This window comes from Balaenoptera musculus, chromosome 10, assembly GCF_009873245.2.
Source record: "Balaenoptera musculus isolate JJ_BM4_2016_0621 chromosome 10, mBalMus1.pri.v3, whole genome shotgun sequence".
Classification (NCBI taxonomy): Eukaryota; Metazoa; Chordata; class Mammalia; order Artiodactyla; family Balaenopteridae; genus Balaenoptera; species Balaenoptera musculus.
The window spans coordinates 12,291,101-12,306,163 of record NC_045794.1 but is presented as its reverse complement, the minus strand read 5'-3'; the positions used below and the strand labels follow the sequence as shown (position 1 = coordinate 12,306,163).

The 15,063-nt window shown below is 36.6% G+C and overlaps 1 protein-coding gene across 1 annotated transcript in view; it reads right to left on the bottom strand.

Moving 5' to 3' along the window:
- Positions 1 to 7,890: 7,890 nt before the first annotated feature.
- PDE6H (phosphodiesterase 6H) overlaps positions 7,891 to 15,063 on the bottom strand; it is an 86,647-nt gene continuing 79,474 nt past the window's right edge. Inside the window, exons 8-9 of the mRNA XM_036866545.1 lie at positions 8,669 to 8,758; positions 7,891 to 8,435 (exon numbers count right to left, since the gene is read on the bottom strand). The gene's annotated coding sequence lies outside the window, so the exon portion shown is untranslated. The remainder of the gene's footprint in view (positions 8,436 to 8,668; positions 8,759 to 15,063) is intronic.

Genomic DNA, 15,063 nt, shown 5'->3' with positions numbered 1-15,063 from the left:
CTGTTCTGAGTTGAATTATGCTGTTCCCTGCCACCCCCCAAAATTCATATGTAGGACTCTTAACCTGAGTACCTCAGATATGTGACTATGTTTGGAAGTGGGGCCTTTAAAGAGGTAATTAAGGGAAAATGAGGTCATTAAAATGAGCTCTCCTCCAATATGACCAGTGTCCTTATAAGAGATTAGGACACAGACAACACAGATAGAAGAATGACCATGTTAGGACACAGCAAGGAGCCCACTTTCAAGGCAAGGGGAGAGGCCTCAGAAGAACATGAACCTGAACACACCTTGATCTTGCACTTCTAACCTCCAGAACTATAAGAAAATAAATTTTTGTTGTTTGTCACGCAGCCAGTCGTACAAACTAGCTGAGTGACAGTTACAGCTGTTATGGCAGCCATAACAAATGAATATATATGCCCTCCCAGGAATAAGGTCTTATTCCCATTTTCCAGAGATGGATTTAATTGGTCTGAGTGAGGCTTATGTACCAGGTTTTTGTCTGTTTCAATTTAGATCAACTCTGTTTGTTGAGAATGCAAAGCTGGTCCTTTACAGATAAATAAGATCTTTAATAGATGGAGAAGAATAATATCCAATAATTCAAGTGTATTTACAAAATGTTTATTTGAATATTCTGTAAAGCAGTATTAGCTTTTGAAACCATGGGAAATTAGCTTTACCTAGTTTCTGTGCAAGTATTTCTACAGAGAAATTTTGTGCATCTGAGCTATGGAAGGTACTCACTAAAGGGAAGTTGTTAGCTTAAATGTTGAGAGAATAGTTTAAGTTCTGACTTTGCTCCCCTCTGGGTGAGCTTTAGTCTACTTAACTTTCCTGGTTCTACATTTCCTTCAATGTTATACCCTCACCTTTTCTTGAGAGTACAGACAAAAATGACGTTAGTAATAGACTTCAATGGCTGTTCTAAAATCATTGAACATCAACTCAAAAACAACAGAATACACTTTCTTTTCAAGTGCTTATGGAACACTCTCCAGGATAGATCATATCTTGGGTCACAAATCAAGCCTTGGTAAATTTAAGAAAATTGAAATCTTACCAAGTATCTTTTCCGACCACAACGCTATGAGACTAGATATCAAATACAGGAAAAAAACTGTAAAAAATAAAAACATATGGAGGCTAAACAATATGCTACTAAATAACAAAGAGATCACTGAAGAAATCAAACAGGAAATCAAAAAACACCTAAAAAAAAGGACAATGAAAACATGACGACCCACACCTATGGGATGCAGCAAAAGCAGTTCTAAGAGGGAAGTTTATAGCAATCCAATCCTACCTCAAGAAACAAGAAACAGCTCAAAGAAACAACTTAATCTTACACCTAAAGCAATTAGAGAAACAAGAACAAAAAAACCCCAAAGTTAGCAGAAGGAAAGAAATCATAAAAATCAGAGCAGAAATAAATGAAAAAGAAATGAAGGAAACAATAGCAAAGATCAATAAAACTAAAAGCTGGTTCTTTGAGAAGATAAACAAAATTGATAAACCATTAGCCAGATTCATCAAGAAAAAAAGGGAGAAGACTCAAATCAACAGAATTAGAAATGAAAAAGGAGAAGTAACAACTGACACTGCAGAAATACAAAAGGATCATGAGAGATTACTACAAGCAATTATATGCCAATAAAATGGACAACCTGGAAGAAATGGACAAATTTTTAGAAAAGCACAACCTTCCAAGACTGAACCAGGAAGAAATAGAAAATATAAACAGACCAATCACAAGCAGTGAAATTGAAACTGTGATTAAAAATCTTCCAACAAACAAAAGTCCAGGACCAGATGGCTTCACAGGCAACCTCTATCAAACATTTAGAAAAGAGCTAACATCCATCCTTCTCAAACTCTTCTAAATAAGCAGAGGGAGGAACACTCCCAAGCTCATTCTACGAGGCCACCATCACCCTGATACCAAAACCAGACAAAGATGTCACAAAAAAAGAAAACACCAGGCCAATATCACTGATGAACATACATGCCAAAATCCTCAACAAAATACTAGCAAACAGAATCTAGCAGCACATTAAAAGCATCCTACACCATGATCAAGTGGGGTTTATGCCAGGAATGCCAGGATTCTTCAATATATGCAAATTAATCAATGTGATACACCATATTAACAAATTGAAGGAGAAAAACCATATGATAATCTCAATAGATGCAGAAAAAGCTTTTGACAAAACTCAACATCCATTTAAGATAAAAACTCTCCAGAAAATAGGCATAGAAGGAACTTACCTCAACATAATAAAGCCCATATATGACAAACCCACAGCCAACATCATTCTCAATGGTGAAAAGCTGAAACCATTTCCACTAAGATCAGGAACAAGAAAAGGTTGCCCACTCTCATCACTATTAATCAACATAGTTTTGGAAGTATTAACCACAGCAATCAGAGAAGAAAAAGAAATAAAGGAATCCAAATTGGAAAAGAAGAAGTAAAACTGTCACTGTTTGCAGATGACATGATACTGTACATAAAGAATCCTAAAGATGCTACCAGAAAACTACTAGAGCTAATCAATGAATTTGGTAAAGTAGCAGGATACAAAATTAGTGCACAGAAATCTCTTGCATTCCTATACAATAATGATGAAAAATCTGAAAGAGAAATTAAGGAAACACTTCCATTTACTATTGCAACAAAAAGAATAAAATACCTAGGAATAAACCTACCTAAGAAGACAAAAGACCTGTATGCAGAAAACTATAAGACATTGATGAAAGAAATTAAAGATGAGACAAACAGATGGAGAAATATACCATGTTCCTGGACTGGAAGAATCAACATTGTGAAAATGACTATACTACCCAAAGCAATCTACAGATTCAATGCAATCCCTATCAAACTACCAATGGCACTTTTCACATAACTAGAACAAATAACTTCACAATTTGTATGGAAACACAAAAGACCCTGAATAGCCGAAGCAATCTTGAGAAAGAAAAATGGAGCTGGAGGAATCAGGCTCCCTGACTTCAGACTATACTACAAAGCTACAGTAATCAAGACAGTATGGTACTGGCACAAAAACAGAAATATAGATCAATGGAACAAGATAGAAAGCCCAGAGATAAACCAATGCACATATGGTCACCTTATTTTTGATATAGGAGGCAAGAATATACAATGGAGAAAAGACAGTCTCTTCAATAAGTGGTGCTGGGAAAACTGGACACCTATATGTAAAAGAATGAAATTAGAACAATCCCTAGCACCATACACAAAAATAAACTCAAAATGGATTAAAGACCTAAATGTAAGGACAGACACTATAAAACTCTTAGAGGAAAACATAGGCAGAACACTCTATGACATAAATCACAGCAAGATCCTTTTTGATCCACCTCCTAGAGTAATGGAAATAAAAACAAAAATAAACAAATGAGACCTATTGAAACTTCAAAGCTTTTGCACAGCAAAGGAAACCATAAACAAGACAAAAAGACAGCCCTCAGAAAGGGAGAAAATATTTGCAAATGAAGCAACTGACAAAGGATTAATTTCCAAAATATACAAGCAGCTCATGCAGCTCAATATTAAAAAAACAAACAACCCAATCCAAAAATGGGCAGAAGACCTAAATAGACATTTCTCCAAAGAAGATACACAGATTGTCAACAAACGCATGAAAGGATGCTCAACACCACTAATCATTAGAGAAATGCAAATCAAAACTACAATGAGGTATCACCTCACACTGGTCAGAATGGCCATCATCAAAAAATCTACAAACAGTAAATGCTGGAGAGAGTGTGGAGAAAAGGGAACCCTCTTGCACTGTTGGTGGGAATGTAAATTGATACAGTCACTATGGAGAACAGTATGGATGTTCCTTAAAAAACTAAAAATAGAACTACCATATGACCCAGCAATCCCACTACTGGGCATATACCCTGAGAAAACCATAATTCAAAAAGAGTCATGTACCACAATGTTGATTGCAGTGCTATTTACAATAGCCAGGACATGGAAGCAAGCTAAGTGTCCATCGACAGATGAATGGATAAAGATGTGGCACATATATACAATGGAATATTACTCAGCCATAAAAAGAAACAAAACGGAGTTATTTGTAGTCAAGTGGATGGACCTAGAGTCTGTCCATACAGAGTGAAGTAAGTCAGAAAGAGAAAAAGAAATACCGTATGCTAACACATATATATGGAATATATATTTTTTAAAAAAATGGTTCTGAAGAACCTAGGGGCAGGACAGGAATAAAGACACAGATGTAGAGAATGGACTTGAGGACACAGGGAGGCGGGAGGGTAAGCTGGGGCGAAGTGAGAGAGTGGCACTGACAAATATACACTACCAAATGTAAAATAGCTAGTGGGAAGCAGTCACATAGCATTGGGAGATCAACTCAGGTGCTTTGTGACCACCTAGAGGGGTGGGATAGGGAGGATGGGAGGGAGATGCAAGAGGGTGAGGATATGGGGATATATGTATACGTATAGCTGATTCACTTTGCTGTACAGCAGAAACTAACACAACACTTTAAAACAATTATACTCCAATAAAGATGTTAAAAAAAATAAAGAAAAATAAATAAAAGAAAAGCTTGCTTCCTTCAATAGGACATTTTCTAGTTCCCCTTCTTGCCTGAAACTCTACAAATAGCAACCCTTTTTCTCAGCGAGTATATCCTGAATGCTATAAGAAAAATCATTATTTTAATAGTTATTTATGACAATTGCATGTATGAAAAGTTCTACTTACTACTCTGGTGTGGGTAAATGAAAAGAGGAAAATGAGTACTTCTAGGAAGAGAGGATAAGGAGCCTAGAGGCTGCCACTCAGCTGATGCCAAGTTCTTTGCATGGTCAAGGTCAGCTACCTTCATCCTGCTAGGAACATGGAAGGCAAAGATAGCAATAGTTCCAAGCTCCTTTCTGTTTTAGTATCTTCCTGAGGGGAAAGGGGGTTTTAATAAATTCCCAGCATATACTCACTTGCTCTCCAATTGAATCTGTAGCTTTAAGAAAGACAGTTCTAACAGTGGTAGTTATTTGGACTTTTCAGAATGGTGTTATTTAATGCCAGTCGTATCAATCCAATTTCTTCTAATTTTCTCAGAGCATTAATTACTTCAATCTTTTCTTCCCTCTCTGTTTCTATGCCCAGACTTTCCAGAGAGCAGCTTTGTTCCATGGAGAGCAGAATGGCCCCTAAGTCTGAGTAACTGACTTATACATAAAAAGGAGGTTCTTTATTGCACCATTTGTTTCATCGGACTGCAAATTCGGCAGCACTTTGTTCAAGCACTCAGTGTGAGTGCTGGTAAAGTGCTGATATTTGGCACATAAGCTCCAAGCACAGGTATTCTGTGCATCGTTCAAAGGTCCAAATAGCAGTCAGACTCTAGTTGCCTCCTCTTAAATGCCTTTAAAATGTTTACAAGTCATACATTCTGCCACATAATCTTATGTCCTGTTTATTGTGAATCTACATCTGTATAATTGTCTCATGCTTCTTTACTGAACTTTAAATTATGTCTTTATATACTCTTGAACCTAAGACAGTACTGAGAACAAAGTTGGTGCCACATATTTCATTTACTTGAAACCAGAAAAGCGCTTGTCAGAATATAATTTTTATGACAAACTTATGATGTTTATTAGTATTGAGAAATAGTAACTATGACTTAAATAGATAATGAACATAAGTAGATAATGATAAACACAAATGGGTAATGAACAGCAGGAGGAAAACCCCTTTCACTTGAAATCTTTCTGCCCTTCCCTACATAATGGACCCACTTACCTATAAATATAACCCATAACACTTTCTTTTTCCTGAATAATTCAAAATTACTTACTAGAATTTATCTGCACTGAAGACAGCAAAAATTACAATCCAAAATGTATTTAGTATGATGTCAAGTCATTTCTTCCAGATATAGAAACAACCAGTGATGAATTTCCAGTCATCACTGATGAAAGGACTGATGTCACCCAGATGCCACATCTTGTGTTTCGGGACCATTATACCTTCAGTGTGTCTATGGCGGACCCTCTTGGAATCAGAGGCTAATTATTTCCTGAAGTAAACGCCTGTTGTTGTCCCAATGCTTTAGAGACTATAAGCCTACAAGGAATCAGGAAATGTTTCCAACTTACTTTTTAAAAACACACCAAAAAGTAGTCTTTTGAGTATGGTTTACACTTGCTAATAAAGTTAGCAAGTGTAAGTTTGCTTACCATCCAAACTGAAGCACTTTGGAGCAAAGGAAAGGATAATTAATAAGTTTACCAAGAAAATAGGCATAAACTAAGACTGTCCCAGGCAAAATGGCTTCCATGGTCATCCTACTCATAAATACACTTTTGCCACAATATCAAGGAAAGGTAATTTGTGCCTAAAAGTATATTATTGCTCTAAGAGTACCATGATTTTCATCAAAATTTTGCAGTCTTTTACTGTCTGCATCACTTTCTCCTGACTGCTGTAATCCAAATGTCAGTCAAATACGTAGAACTCACAAAGATGCACAACAGAAAACTCAAAATCTGAGCTGTCCAACATTGGATGTGACTTCCTGATATTGCCGGAGTCTGTCCTGCAAGGCATGCAGAGAAAGGATGCCAAATGGGGAACTTGACCTCTTTCAACACTCTATCTCTCCCACCCCAAACAATAGAGTGAGAAATAGAATCAATTGTTTTGTCTAGACAGTATCAATCAATGTCATCCATTAAAAAATGAACAAGCGTGGAAACTAATAGTGAGAAAGTGAACTTGAAGTGCTCACAATTAACTAATTTCACACATATCACCACATAGAGAAGCTCAAAATTAATGTTAATTCTTGCTAATGCCTTCAACGTAGGTGGCTTTTATAAACCACAACCCCTGCATAGGCAGAGCCCCCAAAAGCCATTTTGATTCTAGAGTTTGAATCTTTTGGGAAAATAAATAGAGTAAAAATATTTTTATCCCACATAGCTGAATTTAAAACATGAATCTTGTTTTGTAATTGAAAAAAAGATATCGAGTTTGAAATGCTTTTGCTTCAAGACCTCAGGGAAATTATTGCATTCGTTTTGGATGACTGTTCTGTCCAAATGAATGTGCACAGGTCTCAAGAGCTAAGGTGCTCTTGAGGCACAGACAAAAGAAGGCAACGACTCCATTCTCCTGGGTAGCCTCGCCTCCTGTGATGCAGAAGGAGAGAGACTAGATCCCAATCTAAATCGGGCACATTCAATATCTTTGTACTAGAGAAGGCATAAAAGACTTGTCAAGGTCAACTTCCGGTTTTAGTTACACTCAGTATCAGTTGTTACTATTCCAGGGTCTGGCTGATGATAGAATATTATAATAGCTTCTGGGGGAAAATGTAACTGAATCACTATAGCTTAGTTAATGTTCTTCACAAAAGGCTTATATACTTTCAATTCTGTAGTCAGAGAGTTTTCATTCTAGAAAGATTGGAAAGAGCTTGCAGAATAGGAGTGTTACCATGCACTCCTTTGTAAGAAGAAGCTTAAGTACAAATAGATTTCGGGTTTACTTAAGGTCACCCTGTGTGTGTGGCAGAGCTAAGGATGTACAATATGGGTACCTTCTGTTTTGTTACGCTACAGGGAAGTGAAGGATATTTTTCGGCATTTCAAGAACATTCCTGCAATGTTTTCGGTGAAGAGCACATTGTATGTTTTAATATATCACCTTGATCAGTGGTTCACAAAGTGTGGTCTCCAGACCAGCAGCATCAACATCTCTGGGGAACTTATTAGAAGTGCAAAGGTTTTGCCCCCCCTCCCAGATCTCTGTGTGGAGCCCCCAAAATCTGCTTTAACGAACATTCCAGCTCATTCTGAAGCATGCTAAAATCTGAAAACTACTGAACTAGTTTCCCAGTACCTATATGATTGGCAACATATTTAGGAGAGTCCCTTCCCACCTCTAATTTAAAAAAAGAAACAACTTTGAAATCAGGGTAATCTGCTCACTTAATGGGTCTAAAGGGTGAGGAAATAGCTGAAATTCATCATTTATCCATTTCATTTATTCAAACTGACCAATTCTAAACTTCATCCTATAAGTCACCTGTCTGTGTTTTAGGGATGGGGGAAGAAGAAACCAAAAGAAAGTATAAGGTAGGATTTCATCCTTGAGGAGCTCAAGTAATACCAAGATAAAGAAGAAACTACACTTAACAATACTTTCAAAGTGGTACTTGGTAAAGCCACTATTATCTAGTCATTAACTGAGACCCTCCCTGCCATCCTCCAGGTAAGATACTTTAGAATTCCATAGCTTATGAAAGCTTCCAGCTCTTCCCAAGATTCCGGAAAATTGTTCTTGTGGTCACGTCTGTCTCTTGATAGCTGATCTCTCCAGTCCTTGATCGTTTGGTCTTGATGTGAAACACAGTGCCCTTCAAATTCTAAAGATCAAAGTAAAGTAAAATATAAAACACTTGCCCATGTTATTCATGAACGCAGTTAGTTTCAGCTGGAGATTTGAGGGTGATGAAAACGGGTTCTATACTGAAGCAAAGAGATTCCAGCCACGGAAAGGATTTTCCTGTACCTAAAAAGTGTTTATGGTTTTCCTCTGACTTTATCCCTCCCAGGACCCAGCCCTCCAGACTCCTGACTCCCCTCACTTCACACTTACCCCTTCTTTTGCTTCCTTTGTTGCTCATCTTCCTGCTTGCCACCATGCCCACGAGTTCCAGTTCCTCACCCCGAACAAGGTTTTTTTTTTCTGTAAACAAGTAAATCTTCTCTAAGAGATATATTTGTGCTACATGTTCATAATAAACAGATTCATCTCTTAAAACAAATAAAAAGGGAATACTCAAAATCCACTTGGTGATTAGAAGAACAATTGTACTTGAGATATTAACAGGAATTTTAAATGGACAAATTGATAAACACTTACTCAAGAAAATCTTTATCAGCTGTGTCCTGAGTACAGCAGAGTCTATGCAGATGCATAAGATACTGCCTTTGCTTTTATAGAGCTTAAGAAGGAGTTAAGTACTTACTGGGAAAGGATTTGGGAGGAAGAAAGGGATTCCCACAAATGTTGGGTAAATTGCTATGAATTTTCTACAAAATAATAACAGAAATGCACCTCCCAACATATTTCAATAATTCCATAGCTTCAAAGAAGTCTGTGTTTGAAGCATGACGCTGAGAAAATGTTCAGGACTCCAAATTTAGACCATTTGCTTAGTGGTGATAGTTGAATCCACAGGAGTCTATTCAAATGGCTAGAGAGAATATAGAAAGAATGTGCTCTGAGGAAAGAAACGCTCTATCTACAGAGGATATGAAGTAAAGGAGCCGATGAAATATTATCAGAGGTACAAATTCAAAATAATACGAGGAGGATAATATTAAGAATAGCACAGTTGTTCCTAATGATGAATGCTGCAGAGGTTAAGGAGACTGAAAATCCATATGAAATCTATTGTCTCAAATGAACTGAAAGTCATTGAACTTGTACAGAAGGTACCATAGAGCAAAGAGTTTGAAAATCATATTGGCAGGGCTAATGGGTTGGAAATAAAAACTCAAAAACAGTAAGTTTACCCTATTCTGCCCAATCCCCACTTTAACACTCTTGGGAGATAAGGTAGGAATTTGATTGCCTAATAATCTAAAGATAATGAATTTTCCATGAAAAAAGGCTTTTTGACAAAATTTTTTGAAATAATTTATATTATCAAAAGCCAACCAGGACATACCGTTGTCCATGGCAAACTAGGTGAGGCTTAACCAAGCCCTTTTCGTACCAAGCAAGAGGATAATGGAATCACTATATCAACGTGGCTTTGATGACGCCATCAAGTTTTTACTTGAAGAAAGTTGGTTTGAAAGAATGCTTAAAACTTTATAACGTAAAACATATTTCAGAGAGCTCTTGATGGAGGTTTCTGATTAAATCCTTTTTAAAAAGTGAAAAGAAAAAAAAAAAAAAACCCGTCATCAATAGTTAAGAGTTAGACAAAACACGAAACATGTAAACAACTCTTTGCAGGCACTGAACAGCAACTGGAGCATAGCTGCAATCCTTGAGAGAAGGAGAGAAGAGAAGGTCAGCCCTATGCTCTTCCTAGCTCTCCTGGAGGGCATCTTCCAAACCTCAGTGCAGGAAAATAGAGTCCAAACAAAGGGCAGTGGTTCTTACTGGCAAGAAGATGCAAGTCTTTGGGGTTTCCAGGGCAGGTAGGATTTGAAGAGAGTGTCCTCAAACAATAGAGAACACTAGAGTAGGAACTCCAAATATCTGTGTTAACAATTCCCTTCAGGTCCGTGGCTGACCTCTAAGCTGTATAGCCACTGGGCAAAATTCCAAGAGGCCCAGGAGAGAACACCACACAAGTCTGGGGAGATAGAGGTTGGAGTTTGGGCTAAACCAAGGTGCAGAGACCTTAGTGAACAATCTAGTCTTTGATTCCAAGCCCAGAAAGGTCACACCTTAGAAGAAGGGGCAAAACAAAACAGACTTGCTCCAACAAAGTCTAAAATCAGAGTGATCTGCCAATAATTTAACTGACTGTCAGAACAAGATTTATACCTCTTAAAAGGAAGACATGATAGTGTGGAGCCTGACAATATCATCCAAAATGTAATTAAGCAGGAAAGGGTGATAAAAGAGATTTTAAAAATTAATGAGATTCAGAGATGATGCATGTGTAGGAGTTAGTATGTAACATAATTAATGTGATAAAGGAAACAATGTGATAAGGAAAATGTAGACAAATTAGATAAAAAATGGAATATTTAAATGCAGAATTTGAATCTAAAAAAATTAAATGGGAATTCTAGAACTGCATCTTGCAATAACTAAAAAATATCTAAAATGAAGAACTCATTGATTGAATAAGTTGAACCGTAGACCAGCACAGAAGACAGGATTAGTGCATGCAAAGACAGTTTAATAGAAAGTGTCAAAACTGAAGCACAGAGAGAAAAAGAATGGAAAGAATAGATCATGTAGGACATTCTCTCAAAGTCTGACACCTTTCACTGGAGTTCCAAAAGGTGATATGAGAGGAGACGGAAGGAACAATTGAGAAATATTAGCAAAGAATTTTTCAAGTCTGCTGAGAGATATCAACCTACAGATTCGGGCTCACTGAACTCTACAACAGGACAAATACAAACAAAATCACCCCGAAGCACGGCATAATCAATTGCTGAAAATCAAAACAAGAGAAAATCTTAAAAGCAACCAGGAAGAGAGGCACAGTATTGAGTGCTTCCAAAGGAGCCGGAAGACGACTGACTTTCCCCATCTTCTCCTATTTTCTTCCTCCCTCCCCCTGTGCTGGGCAGCCCACAATCCCCACCCCTTTCACTAGCAAATAATTCTCCGATATCACTTGTCCTCATAGGCCCCACATTTTAAAGATTTTGTCAAAGACAGATGGACAGAAAAATGAGAAGACTAAAGAAATATTCCTGGACCAGAAAGCTTCAGTCCAGATGGCCGCAAGCTTCACAAGTTCACCTTTGTCCGTGGCCACTCACCTAGTGCCTAGGACAATATAGGCCATGGAGGGATGATTCCATCAAATTTTAAATTATGAAATGAATGATGAGTATTAAAATCTGAGTCTAATAGACTATGACCAAAAATTACGGAAGTAAACTGTACTATAAATCAGGAGTATATTATTAAACGTTATTTAACACTATAAACATCATTTAAACATTATATAAATACTATAAAACAATATTTATAAGTGCTCTAAATCCATTCTGAAAGACTTGTATGAGAAAGAAATCAAGATTCCTAATAAGAGTCTACCTGATATGGAAATCTGTCTGACACTTGCAAATATTATAATAAATCATTTTTTTTAATGTCAGGTTTTTATAATTTGTCTTTCTAGACAATCACATTTCAAGCAAGGAAATTGTTTTCTAGATATTTTGTCATGTACTTGAAATTGCTTTAAAATTGTCTTTCAATGTAAGGCAAATCACTTGGCAAGGCACATTCTTTAAAGTTAAAAAATGGCGGGGGAGGAGTGGTGGAATGGCAAAAAAATTTTAAATTGAAGTTCCACCCATGGTATTACATGCTCTTTGATCTTGCCCTCAAACAGTAGAGACTGAGGAAGCATCACTAAGATTGATCTTAATCTTTAAAGAATATAGTTGAACATAAATGGCTTGAATATCAGAGAAAAGAAGACAGTTCACCATCTCATGCTAGTAGTATCTAATAGCAGTAATATGACTAACAGTTGGAGGGTCTCTCCCAGAATAATCAGAGTAAATTTGGACCTGCTGAAAAGAGTACATTGGTTCAAACTTCCGAGTTTAGTTATAGAGTAATATTTTTACTTTTTATTGAAGTATAGTTTACTTACAATATTATATTAGTTTCAGGTGTAAAAATATTGATTCACTATTTTTATAGATTATACTTAGCCCAGGATTCTTTTTAATTTAAAGCTAAGATGACACACACACACACACAAATAATACAGGTAATTAGATTTTTTAAAGTTGAAAACTTATATTACAATAACTCATTGTTAGCTTTTAATTATATTGTTTCTTTGATAATCCTAGACAATTTATTTATACCATATGTTTCTGTTTGAAGACACTTAAGTTACCTCTGTAGTAGTACATCTATTATACATAGAGAAACCAGTGGTATGAACATTTGACACTGGCCACAATTTCACCCCTCTGATAGTCCCTCTGGGAAAAAGTGTTATTTCTGATATTTTTATTCATTTTGTTTGCAGACCTCTTATTATATGTTATGTTGGCCACAGTGCTATACAAGGTACAAAGATAAATGAGACAAATTTCTGCCCTCAGAGTTCAGAGTCTACTGGAAGAGAAAGACAAATTATAACATTTGATATTATATAACATTTTATTGATACTGATGTAATGCTGTGCTTTGAGAGAGGTAATTACAGACAGAGCACCTGATCCAGCAGGATGGGTGTGAGAGGACTCAGGACTCCATGGCAAGAATGAACACTGGAACTACATCTTGAAGGCTGAGCAAAAGCCAGCTCAGTATGAGTGCTGGCGGAGGGGCGCAGGGGTGGCGTGTTGAAAGAAGGGTAACCGTTTCAAGAAGGATCATGCACAAAACATACAGAAGGAGACTGGTAGGCCATCTATTATAGTCTGTCAGCTGGGAACAAACAAATAGGTGCATATAGGCCAAAGCTGGCTTGGCATAGAATTTTGCCACCGTTCAACATAAATATTCATGGAATGATATAGATACATATGTCTATACTGGCTAACAAAACCGTAGTCTAGTATAATGTGACTATTACACAATATGTTTGCAATGAATAAAACTTTCAGATGCTCTGGAAATTTTCTCCAACCTACCTTCTTTTAAAACCCTGTGATAGAGATTTTGTCGTAAATCATGCTAAATACTCCACTCATCTAGTTATACACTGTAACTACCTTCTTTATAAAGTAAGAGGACTGCAAGGGTCCTATTCAAGATAGTAAATTGCGATACAAATATTGAAGGTTATTCATGTGTGGAAGGAAGTACTTAGCACTATTACTTCTCCACAGTCATTACGATTGAACCTCTTGGGAGTCAAGGAAACATCAATTTCCTCTGTAGTTTTCCTGGGTAACCTAGATGTTGCTCCATTTGGGCTTTTGATTAATAACAGAAGACTACCCAGCTCCCACAGCTTTTCCCTTGTCTCAAACCACCTTATTTTAGGGTCACAGATGTATGTCCGTATTTGATGGAAAGCTGTTTTATTCCTAAACATCGGGGAGAAGGTAAACACTGCTTTTTTTAAAATAGTAAGAATCAGTGCAACCTGCCAACCATTGTTATTCATAATGACTTAAACACAAGTCCCTTTACATTCCTATTTCAAACTCAATTTGCTTACCATTCAGGTAAAAAAGTTAAGTTGCCAGAATAGATAAATGATAGAGTGGCACTGGATAAAGGCAGGAGTGAGAGGCACTTTATACTTTCAGATGATCAAGCCCTTCTATTTAACGCTGGGGTTTATGTTTAGGATAGTTTGTGATTCCTTTCTCTATAAATTCCACTACCATAATCACCAGCTCTAAGCAGAACTGGGTTCTTAGTTACATTTTATTTGTATAATCAGATGCATCTAATAGAAAAATGGCAATCCTGCTTTCAGGATTGGTAAATGTTGCCATTCTGGCTTGAAAAGGGTTTTGTTGTTGTTGTTGTTACTGTTATTTTTAACAAAATTAGGAAAGGAATAGGATAGATTTGAAGTCTAACATATTTAGCATATTTATTCAAATATTCTTGAAATTTCTGAACCCAGTTGTCATGAAGAACTGTGTACCTTTAAATGATCACAGCTGTGACTGAACGGATAACAGACAGCTGATCAGTGAAACACAAAATAGATTACATACCGGAAAGAATCATAGATCATCTCCTTAAACATCCTTAGTTTGTAAGTAAAGAAACCGACCAGAAAGGATATGTGATATTTCAAATGTCACAGTGGTTGAGTTAGGATGCTGGATGATTCCATAACCTAACCTTTGAGCTAGTGTGCTTGGTATACACACATTAGACTAGCATTAGTTTACAAATATTGGTGGCTAGAAGTAATATGCAGCACTGCATTTATCCATTCGTCATCTCCTTTTCAATTCTTCAGAAGGGTCTAATGACATACAAAGGCATTTTGCAAAAGAAGAGATTAACATACACAGAAAATAAAAGCTTTAAATTGTATGAAGGCAATCACACCAAGTGTTCCTTACTTCTTGCGGTACCAATATCACCTAAATCCACGCTATTTCAATCATTATCATTCTTTCAGTGTTTATGAGAGTTATAGTGTATTATAGTATGTCTTATTTTAGTGAATTAATTTTATATTTCCTTCCAGAGGCCCCAAAGATTCCAATACCTTTCTTTAAGTACCTCACAAGACTCCATACAGGAGAGTCGAAGTATTAAGCAATTGAAATGTCAACTGAAAAAAATGCACAACCTAAAAGTTGAGAATTATGTTTTATCTGGCAGGCAAAACTGAGGATTTA